The 12,009-nt window shown below is 36.6% G+C and overlaps 1 protein-coding gene across 4 annotated transcripts in view; it reads right to left on the reverse strand.

The window, feature by feature from the left end:
- Window positions 1-12,009, reverse strand: part of ERC2 (ELKS/RAB6-interacting/CAST family member 2) — a 486,963-nt gene that overhangs the window by 56,135 nt on the left and 418,819 nt on the right. For all 4 annotated transcript variants that reach the window (XR_010305235.1, XR_010305234.1, XR_010305232.1 and 1 more), the window contains one exon: window positions 8,036-8,219. The gene's annotated coding sequence lies outside the window, so the exon portion shown is untranslated. The remainder of the gene's footprint in view (window positions 1-8,035; window positions 8,220-12,009) is intronic.

The following is a 12,009-nucleotide window of genomic DNA, read 5'->3' on the forward strand; positions in this document are numbered from 1 at the left end:
TGAACAAATTTAGCAAAAGGAAGTACTTAAGAGTAACCACATATCTGAAATGGAAAATTTCAGGACAGTTTGAAGAGATGGAAACTAAAAGCACAGAGAGACAAGAGAGGACACTGTCCTTCTGTCTTGATTTTCCATGTTGAGGTCTCTGTGCCAACACAGTCTGAATTCGTGGGGCTGGTGGAGACAATCAGTGGGGGAAAAAAGCTCAGCATGTGAAAAGTGCTTCTATGGGAGCTGTGCCAACATCACAAGTATTTGCATTTTTATTACAGTATTGATTTAAGACCAAAGAAAGGTTTTGTCGACTCTGTATCTGTCAGCATGCACAGGAGAACAAAGCCACACTCTCTTAAGAAATCACCTTTGAATTTAGGATTCATTACTGTAACACTGCAGAGCTTGAAAGGATAGCTCCAGACCAAGCCATGTAAAAAACCCTCAACATCAAAAACTCTTACCATGCATAGTTATGGAGGGCATTGTTAACATATCCCAATCTTTCTTTTACAAACCAGTAATGCCTTTGCCACAAATTTCCATGATCAGAGGTTTAACATTAAAAAGTCAATGATAGTCATTGAATCTTGTTGAAAATAATGCTGTACCCTCCTGTTCTGACAAGAATGGAGATGAAACCAGCTTATGTTCTGTCATATCTTCTTCAGTAGAAAAACATATGGAAAATTAAAAGTAATGCTAAACCTAGATAAAGCCTTCTTTACCACTGGGTCCAGTTCAGGCACCTGGTCTACACATAAAAATAAATTAAAATATAAGGTGGATTTTTATCATCTCAAAATTCAGCAACCTCATGAAACTCAACAAAGGAGATTCATATTGATCGGTCAATTAAGTTTCTGTAATGCATAATAAAATATCATCAACTTTCCATTTTTGTTTTGATGTTTGGTCTGATTTTGCCTTACAAACACAAAGTGAAACTGGCTTTGTTTATAGAAGATGCCTTATATAATCATAGCTTATTTTATGTTTCAACAATATACTACCCACCAAAGGATCCAGGCTTTACCAAAGGGGCTGGTCCAACCTATTAACTACCTGCACAAACTACAGTTTGAACCACAGAATTTGAAACACCACAAAGAACTTGTCTTATTTCAAGAAAGCCTCAGAAGGGCTGCCTCAAGATGCCTTCAGCATTGCTCAACATTTCAGACTGTACAATATATATGTAAGAAGAGTGAGGAATATACATAGGAGAGTCAGCCAGCCATAATATTCCAGAGTACAAATGTCTACTTTATATTTGGTTCAATAAAACTTTCTTTTTACAACTCTCTTAATTGTCTCTTAAGAATAGAATCTAGGCCTGCTGCACACCTTGACAGGTATTAAACTTTACTTGCATGGATCAAATTAAAACCATGACTTTCCATTACCAGCTTGGACTAGCAATAAAGCCAAGTACTCCAGATATACCATATTACACTGCCTCCAAAAATCAGTTTGTGAAAAAAAAAAGACACTTTCCTGGAGAAAATGTCTGGTTTGCACTTTTCAGTATGCTTCATATTTCTGCATTTTTCTGCACCAATTTGCTAAGGAACTATCTATCAAATTATTCCTACTTTTATGTTGTTTGGTGTTTGTTTTTAAGTAGAGTCATAAAGATATTTCCATCTCTTGCTATTTCCAGCTGGAGTAAAATGACGGTACTTCCAAGAGAGAAAATTACCAGGGAATCTGTTCTGCATTTGTAGGCAGGAGTGAGGCACTTTGAGTGGAGAAGAGGAATTAAATTAGCCCCAGATACAGGGGCTGAATACTAGCCATGTGTTTTTGAAGTGAGTATCTGCAAACCCTTTCCTATAGATCCTTTGTAGTCTGAACTTTATACATATAAATATAACAATATAGGTATAATCTTGTAAAATGTTTGCTGCCCTACAGCAAGCATAAGTCTATTCAATTTTTAGGGAAAACACTTTTTTCCCCCCACTTCCAAAGGAACCATTGGTCTTTGAATTAAACATTTTTACCTCCCCTTACAGCCACCAATTTAAAATGAAAGCATATTCTATGTTTAAGATTCTATATTTACTTAGTTTAAATATTTATGGCTGAGATGTATATACAATATAGAATAAAACAGAAACCAGATTCATTCCTTAATGAGTGAGAAAGAATAGACATCATAAGGGGCAAAAAGTACTGCTAGAAATTGTCACTGCTTCTTTAAAGTCAGGAACCACAAGAAATATTAACTCTTCTCAACTACTGGACAGAATAACAAAACCAAAAGAAAGTGTTTTCGTTTTTCTTCTATATTATCAGATTTTTATGACAAAGGTTAGAATGTTCAAAAATGTGTTTAAATTTATTCAGCTGTTCTCATAGTTTCATGTTTCACTGGGCTGCTACACTGTATTATGTTCCCATATGACTGGATTAAAGCTATCTAACAGGCTGGTTAAGTTATTAGTCCAGCATCTGAATAGTTGCTCAGAATCTCCTGCATCAAGTATTGCCAGTTGCAAAAGTCATATTGGAATCTTTTATTTTTCTTTCTTTTTACTTTCTTTTTTCCCCCTTCCTCTTCTTCTTCTTCTCAACAGGACATCAATAGTATTTGTCAGATCAACACTTCTAAAGACTGTTCTTCCTCCAATAACACCGACAAACTGAAAACTGTGCTAAACCCAGTTGTAAAGGGATTGACAGCCCAAGGGAGAGGTAATGGGATACAGAGACTTTAACCTTTAGGTCATCAATTTAAATTCAGCTCAAGTTGATCATGACCAACATTCCCACATGATGAATGTTTGTTAGCCTGTGTAAAGAAATAGACACAATAAATATTGGTGGACACATTGCCAAGGTAACTGATCCCTTTTGGTAATCTCAGAAGAATACCTTTATACTGATGGAGTAGAGAACAACCCTGATTATTGTAGTTTCATGGGATCCATCACTGACTGTGTGCTTCAAAACAAAGTCCCAATCATAATCAAACTACTTATAACAGGTTTTGGATATTTTTTTTTTTTAATTCAGTAGATGCACATTTTAACTAGAAGCATCTTCAACAGTGACTGCCACTGAGTTCACTTTGTCATACCAAAGCACAAGGTGCAAGAATAGAGACAGAAAACCACATTGAAAAATGCCATTAAATTAATCGCTGTTATATTTGAGGTACTACTTCTGGGCAGATTTGATTGAACTGTTAAAACTATAGATACAAGAAAAACAGAGAAAAACCTGAGTGAACTGACAGCAATAACCAGAGGCATGGAAAGGCAACTCTATACGGAGTCTGAGATTGAGATTTAAAGTCCAGATTAATAAATGTTGCGTGCTATGAATATATAAAATAATGATTATTACAGTCATTGCTTCAGAGCCTGGGGGTTATGAATAAGGTTAGCTTATAAGGTTCTTTCCTAGCCTATAAGAATTCTGGAGATTTCAGAATGGCTTGTTAGTATTAGGACAAATCCTTTCACAATTTCCACAAAAGCAGAGATACCCAACCTATTATGCACAATAGTCCAGTGGCAATGACAGTTGCCTTGGATGCATTAGATATTCAGCTGCGTTTGAGTCCCTATTCATCTGGATTCAGAAAAGGAAATTGAACCAAAGTCACATGTCGTAATGGATAATGCCTTAACTATTAGGCTTTGGGTATTGTAATGCAGATTTCTCTCAAGTTTTCACGTTGAGCAGCTCCATTTTCAATAACTTAGTTATTTGCTATTTGAAATTAAAGCTTCTTAACAAAAGTTTCTTTAGACTGCCTTTCATATGATGGAGGTTTCAGGTTTGATAAGCAATGATTTCTATCTAAAACTCTGTTAAGTTGAAAATTTTCCTACCCGTTTCAAAGGCAAATGCAAATAAGTTTCAGACTTCTGTAAACAGTTTTGGGTTTTTTTTTTTTTTTTTTTTTTTTTTTTCTCCCTCTAAGGCAACACTCAAGAGGAGACAGTGAGACCAGACCATGCAATCTTTTTGCTTTCAAGATATCAAGTGATTCAAGGCAGCGGAATCATTGTCACTTATAAGTTATCAATAAATCTCTAATACACAACAAAAGTATCAAAATGCACAATAAAATGAAAAAAAAAGCTTTAAAATTGATCAAAGGCAAACACAACACTAGTCATATTACTTTTTTCTTCTTTTTTGACAATGCAGTTGACAGTTTTTAAACTAATGAGGATAAGGCTTTAATCTGAGTTTTAACTAACATAGGAGTCATCCTTACTGTGATTTCTTTTTACCATTCCTACCTGTAATCATGAAATAGGTTGTTTCCAAATTAAATACTCAATTTTGTGTGATTGGAATCACAAATCTGTTTTTCATTTCTATACCTTGCCTTACAGTTGACTATTATCTGCCTCTATCAAGATGCTTATTGTTCACAACTTTTAATCATTATAATCGCTTTATGTAGGGCTTCCCAAATTACATTGATTCAAATCAACTTGAACCACATAATATAATTTATCCAGTTATACAACATTTATTCTTGAAGACCTCTACTTACCTTCAAAGTTTACCACTCTGTTAACTCATGCTTTTAAAAATTTTCCCTTTTGTAGAAATGCTTCCATTTCCTCCACTCCTCTTTTCAGTTTCCTCTTCCATTTTTCTTTCAGTCCTGTCTATCTTTCTCTGTCACTATATGGGTTGTTAGTGGGGGTTTATTATCTATTTACCCCAAAATTGTACCACTGGAACCTGTGCATCCTCTTTAACATACTAACACCCACTTCTCCAGAACAATCGAGTCAACACTGTGCTAATGAGTTCTCTTCACCAGTAGGTTCCCATGAACACCTAATCATCCATATGATATTGACTTACAAAGTGCTGTTCACTGCAAAATGAGAGACAGTGTTAAATTGTGCAAATGGTAGCCCTTCTGAAGACGGATTATAAGCCAGCAAAAGTGGAAATGTAAGTGCTGCCAAATGAACTGCACATAAATCTACTCAGGCAATGACCAGCATACAGATTACATCCTTCCTACTTCTGCTGAGTGCTATCCTACTATATAGAAAGCTTCACTGCAATGAAAATAGACAATAGCAAGGCAGAAAAAGACATGTCTTTAAAACCGACTGCCTGTCATGAGTATAAGTTTCTATTCCCACCTCCACAAATGCCAATTTACCATATTATAAAGCAGCAATAATTCACATTTGGATACCCAACCAGGTGATACATCTACTGCCAGAAAAAGAACGTGTAATTAATCACGTGAATCCTCCAGTGTTTTAAACAGGTAGAAACAATAATAAAACAACTGCCAAGGAAATCCACAGTTCTAATTTTAAACTGACTATAGCCCTTCAGACTGAAAATAAGTCACAGATGTCATTTTCAAAATTAGCATTTCTATTAAAAGGAAAACCAGAGTCATCATAGTTGATATTAGACATTGACTTACCAGAATAATTCCACTGAGGCAGATAAACGCATTTGCATGAGTAAGGACCTGCACTGCAGGACTTAATAAAAACATGCAGATTGAAAAAAAGTTAAATGATAGCCTAGGAATTAAGTCAGAATTTTTGACAAACAGTGTTTTATAACTGCAATGCAGTTAATTTACTTGACTCTTCCTAAGTTCAGATTTAAGATACACTGTTCTACACAACTGCCTCAAAAGCAACTTCACTTTTCGGGCTTCCTAACACCCTGGCTCTTGTCTCCCAACACACCTCTCAACAACAAATTCTTCATATCAGCTTGTTTAATCGTAACACAGTATTTTAAAGTTAACTGATGTTTTAAAAATGGGCTTGAAAAATCCCTCAGTTCTATATTCAAAGGAGCTGTTAAACTAAACTAATTACGGGCTTAAAAATATGGGAATCCAAAATGAGATATGAGGAGAATTCAGGTACCTCCACCCAAAATAATGAATCTCAAGGCCCCTGTCTCATCCTGAAGATGTCTATTATCTGAATACAATACCTTTTTTGATGGTAAGTTTCACCAGACACAGGAGGTGCACCTACACACATGGACAGAATTTACCTACCTGGCCAGTACTGAACACCACTGCAAGCTTATGTCTAACCCTGACTGGGGTCTAGAAACAAAGCCAGCCCCTGCAGAGATGATCTGAGGAGTTTGATCCAATAGGTGTTCTCAAAGCCAGCTTAAGCCAGCCTAATAAACACCAACCAGGTGGGTTTCCTACAAAATTCTTCAGGTGCTGTTTCTTCCTGAAATGGTACACGAGCAGCAGTCACTCCTATCCTAGCAGTAGGAGTACTCATTCCAGAAGCAAAATTCCCAGGTCCAATTCCTTCTTCAGTTTAGGGCTCAAAGCAATATCTTTGAGCATAATGTTCTAATCAATAGGCTACAGGCTGCGTTAAACTGTGGGACAAGGATAGGGATATATTAAAGCTACCCTACTGAAGCTTTATACTTTTACAGAAAATAATTCAAGATTCACTGGGCCGGGGAAAGAACACAAGAGGGAGCAAGAGTCTGTAGCCTAGTGATTTGGCCACTCAGCTGGGAAAAGAAGTCCCGGGTTCTTGGCCTTTGCTCCATAGAAGAGTCACGCAATTTATCTAACAGCCTCTCCATAACCTAAGTCCTAGCTTCAATCTGGCTTTGTTTTCCTTCTTGATCTGTCTATAAATAATATTCTGTGTAATCACTGTTATAATTTTCAATTTCACAAACATCAACATGTCTTTTGCATGGTTTTAACGATACATTTTAAACAGAAAACATCAGTAAAAGTGAAATGTGCCAAAACCTCAACACCTCTTTCACATTAATTTTGCTTTAGAGGTATAAAAGTTACAAGAACTTACTTGAGAGAAGGTTAAAATTATATCAAAATGCAAATGCATTTATTTACCTGTGTCAATAACGCTGCTTTGAATTACTAAGTTGGAATTTATTTTTTCATCTCATCTTTCTTAAGATGTGGTTAAGACTTTCAGGACATTATAACAATTGTAATAGAGTTCTAATATCTTAATTGTGCTCAGTTTCAGTTTCTGATTCTCACTTAGTAAGTAGTATTTTCCTTTGCTGATTCTCATTCCCTAGCACAACACTGCAATGACATGCAGGCGTCTCTTTAAATCCAAGCAAGTTTACCCTGAAATTCCCACACCAACAATTTCATGGACATATTTCTGGTTTTGCTAAACATTCTTTTTATAATAGCTTCATTTTGGGCCTAAGCCTAAATAAGAGAGTCCCTTTAAAAAAATATTCCATGCTTCAAAACATATTACAAAAACTGTTATATTAAGGCAAGTTATGCAACAGCTCTCTATGGTTTTAGCATATTTACTCTGTCATGCCATATGTGAGACTGCAGCCTCCACAACAAAACCTTTACACACTGAAGTCATTATCTCTGTGAAGTCTGCAACTGGCATTTAAAACTTATTGATGGCCTGGGTATTGGTGGCTCAGTAGGCAGCACTCTTGCCGGAGGCCCAGAAGGTCAGAGGTTCACATTCTGCTCAAAGAACAAGTTGGACATATTCCAGGATTGTGTGTGGGCTGTGCTAGACTCCTAAAGAGGCAGTCCTTAGGACAGTAAGAGGAACTTTGTCTATATTGTAGATATCAAAGTCCTCTTGGAAATGAAAGAGGAAGAGTAATAAGCAAGTTTATTTGCCCTAAGCAAGTGAAGGAAAATGAGTGTACTTGCTGAGGACTTGGATTGAGTTGCGTGTGATAAATACGTAACGGTATGAGTACAGTACACTGAGCAGCTGTAAACGAGCCATTCTGGGCTTTGTGGTCAGCATATGCTCATGAGAAAGGTAGAGAGTGCCAGTCATGCTCAGTATTAGCTAACCTCCTGAACAGCAGAATGACTTTGAATTCAGTGATGCAATGGAACTATGAAGGATGTGTGTGTAGTTTCAGTATGCAAGGTATCGAAATAGAAACGTTTTAGTGACGGTGAAACTAGAGAGCATACTGCATAATTAACGAAACATACCTTCAGCCAAACATCCAAGTCAACAGTAACAACACGCAGAGAGAATAGTATAAATGGAGATTCAACCTGCTCTGGTGTTAAACTTTGAATATCCCAGATGTCTCCCTCCTCCTCTTCTTCTTTGTAGACAGGTAAAGATGGATCTCTTGAAGGAACTGGGGATCACACTCTAGGCAAAGGTTGGACAGGTGATCAATGTACAGCATGAGATTTTGCCGTGGCTATGTGCCTCCAACAGTGACTGGATCATCTGGGTTAGAAAAACAATTGAAAATTTATTAAACATTTGCTAAACAACTACTTTAGGCAAAAAAATGGCAAAATGAAAAGAAATATTTCTTATAACATGGAATGCATCACAGAACTTCTTCCAGTAATTATTTAGTTGATTTCAAAAATTTGTTTACTTCTAACTGAGCATTTAATGCACTAATTTTCCAATTCCTCAGAAGTCAGCTTTTAGACAGTTTATCCCATTTCCATTGGCAGAATGTGTTTGACAGTTACTGATGATATCTGCAGTTATTTGTGCAAATTTCAATTTCTTGGGTGGTTTTATTTTTGTCATCTAACACATCCATACAAAATGCCAAGCCCAAGACTGGCCCATTAATTAAACAGGCTTTGGAGCAAGGCACTATTTATTAGCCAAATGGGATTCTACCCTGTAGCACACTTCAGGGAGGTATACACAGAGGTTAATGTTTGTTAATGAAGATTCATTTCCCAGCACTCCCCTTCACTGTCAATAGACTGGAAGAGCCTTTTCTAAAGGACCATTCAGAGAACCTAAGTGAGACTTTTTCGTCTAACATTTAGGAACATCATCTTTCATCCACCTTGTACATAGCACACATAGTGCTGTCATTTTTACCATCACAGAAAAACAAACAGCAGCCTTCTCCCCAGAAATATCCATTAGTGTAATGGACATTTAGATTTAGGCTTGGTGAAATCAACCTGTATTTAAGCAACGGTGTTTACAAATAGTAACAGAGATGAATTACAAGCATCATGATATCTTTAGGCTATCACACAACTGCTCTGTAAGCCAGGATCTTCCTAAAAAAACCCAGTTAATATGGTATTATCTCTGGGAACAGAGGAACTCATAACATAATCCCAGTGCCAATTTGCAAAGCATCATGAGTTAATTTTACTGCTAAAATATGAAAAGAAGCTATTTTAAGAAATGAAGGATGTCCTCTTAACCTGTGACAACAAATTTGTTTGTTTTTTTCTCTTCTCAGTAAGAAAGCAATTAGTTTTTTTCCAATAAAAATATCCCTGTCCATATATAAACACTCCTGGTAATCATGTAATTACCTTACCCAATCAGATTAAATTGCTGTCAGTTGAATTCCCACTGTTGATTAACTTTCGCGTACTCTAAACCTAAATGAAGTCTTTGGTAAAGTCACTTAGTCATTTACAAAGGTGTCTCTATGATTCCAAAAAAGCAAACCAGCGATATATTATTTGCTATAATCATCAAATATCCAAGGTCAAGGATAGATCACAGTGGACCCCTTTTTTTAAAACCCACAGAAACACAGAATTAAACTATGTTGCCTTTTTTTGTGTATGTTTCTTGCCACGAGTTCTAAATGTAATAGTAACCCTTGACCCCCACACATTAAACACCATAATTATGTAATTAAAACTAATTATGCAATTTAACATACATATTTTTGTCCTACAACAGGCAGGTCAATTACCTCACTCATTGACCTTGGAAGCTTTCACAGTTTAAACAAAACAATGAGGCTTTCAATTAATTTTGAAGTACAAACAGAAAAGGAGCAGCAGAACCCAAAGTCTTCAGCTGATATTGCATTGATGGATCACTTAAAAATATTTTCATTTTGCATAACATAAAATAAATCCATTGATAAAAAAAAATCTAAATGTCTTTCCTATGCATTTCTATCATTACAAATGTGACACATTTGTGAACAAATGCAAGCTATTGTCCGACTTCTTTTCTTCAGCACAGTTTCCTTTGCTTCCTCCTATACATGCCTTCCTCTCTCCCTGTTTCATCTTTTTCCTTTCCCTTTTTTCTTTGTTATATTCTCTGTTCCATTCCTCGCTGCAAAATTTGGTGACAATTGATACATTATCAAATTGCTACAGCTGTTCTCCTTTCCTCTTTCAACTTGCATCCCTAAATCCATCCATGAGATGGAGGTCCTTGTTAGCTCCTGTCACCAGTGGCTCCTGCTGATGACAATCCAGCACATTGCGGGAGAACTCTGGAATGCAGAAAGCTACAGCTAAAACAAAAATGGTACACGCTCTAAAAAACATTCTACATTTGCCAGGCTTTACTCTCTTTACACATCTAGGTAAGCTCTATATACTGCACTGAAAACTTCTTCACTTGTGCAACAGAGACTTGTGGAGTACATTGTGTTCAAGGAGCTTCTTTCTTTTCACTGAGCAAAATCAGCACCACAATTCAAACACATTCTTATTTTTCAGAAAACTAAATCCCACTCACCAAAGAACTATTTATGAAGCAAGCATAAGCCTAGCTCTACTTTAAAACAGATCATTTTCTGATATCCTGGGTTTTGTCAGTGACACAGACAGTGGCACTGAGTGCACCCTCAGCAAGTTTGCTGACGACACCAAGCTGTGGCGTGCAGCAGACAGGCTGGAGGGCAGGGATGTTACCCAGAGGGACCAATGTATTGAAATAGTGCCCCAAACTTCTGGACAACGGTTTGAAGGAAAATAATACAGTGCATGTGCGGAAATTCTGTCCAGAGAAGTGGAGGAGATTATTCCTTACACTCTAATGTAACAAAAAAGTTCCTTCTGTTTTGAACAGAACATTAAAATTCTTATTCAGCTCACAGAGCATCCCAAATAGAGCAGCAAAGGAATGTGTGAAGGAGCCCAAATATGGTGCTTTTGAAATGGTGGATTAGAGGAACTGGGACAGAATCCTACAAGTGGCCAAACAGCAGCAGGAGATCAGCTTCACAAACAGCAGGTTGTTGTTCTTTCCAGACATGAGTGACACAATACAGGCAAAACAATCAAGATTTCAGCTGATAAATGCATGCATTAGGAAAAGGCCTTGCTGTATAACTTTTATACTCAACAAACTTCAAGGTAAATTCTGCAGACCTAATTTACATTGGAGAGCACATTGTCCTACATGAGCACGTCATAATAATCATGTAAATCTTTCATAACATAAAGACAATAATTTCTAAGAGCACCAAATGCAGAAAAAACAGTGGATGAAGACAAAAGTTTTTGTAGTTTGACATAGCCTCAGTTGCATCCTGTGCAATTCTGTGTATATTAGGTTAAATATACATAAAATTAATAGTACAAATTAACTACAATATCTAGAATAAATCAGTAATAGAATCTGCTACCCTATTGATTATTTATGCATTCCATACTCTAGAGTAGCATTAGAGGATTTTTCAGATTTTGAAGGAAACAGGTGCATTTTTAAAGGGACATACTGGGCTACTAAAATCAGATGCATGGATAGATCATTTTAATTTCTAAATTTGATGAGATGGGATTTTAGAATACCACACTTCACTCTAAATATCTTACTTACACTATTTTCAAAGTATCTTCTAAAATACTAAGATTCCACTTTCTGCCTTCTCCTCTGAGCAACTAGAAGAAAAATTATTCAACTGGGTTTTAGGTAGAGAAGCGCAAAATATTATGCAGGAAACATTCATCTGCCTTCTCCAAACTCTTCCCTGTACTCCACAAAATACCATTTTGGACTAATTGCTGTAGTAAGATTCCAGCTTCAAGTAAAAGCTATGCTTTCCCTTGACTCTTAGATTATTGTGAGAACACTTCCAAGCCATGTGGGAACTGCAGGAGGCCTGCAAGAGAGCTAAAGAACGCTTGCACACCACAGGTCCAGCCATTGCAGCACCCATTCTTCAGCGCTTGCTCCTGGTACAGTCTCTCAACCTAAGCACCCTTCACAACTTACACTTTTATGTCAGCATTTATAGCCTCTGGTAGATTTCTTTCATCTTCCCCCATGA

Source organism: Pogoniulus pusillus, chromosome 16 (genome assembly GCF_015220805.1).
Source record: "Pogoniulus pusillus isolate bPogPus1 chromosome 16, bPogPus1.pri, whole genome shotgun sequence".
In the NCBI taxonomy this organism is placed as follows: Eukaryota; Metazoa; Chordata; class Aves; order Piciformes; family Lybiidae; genus Pogoniulus; species Pogoniulus pusillus.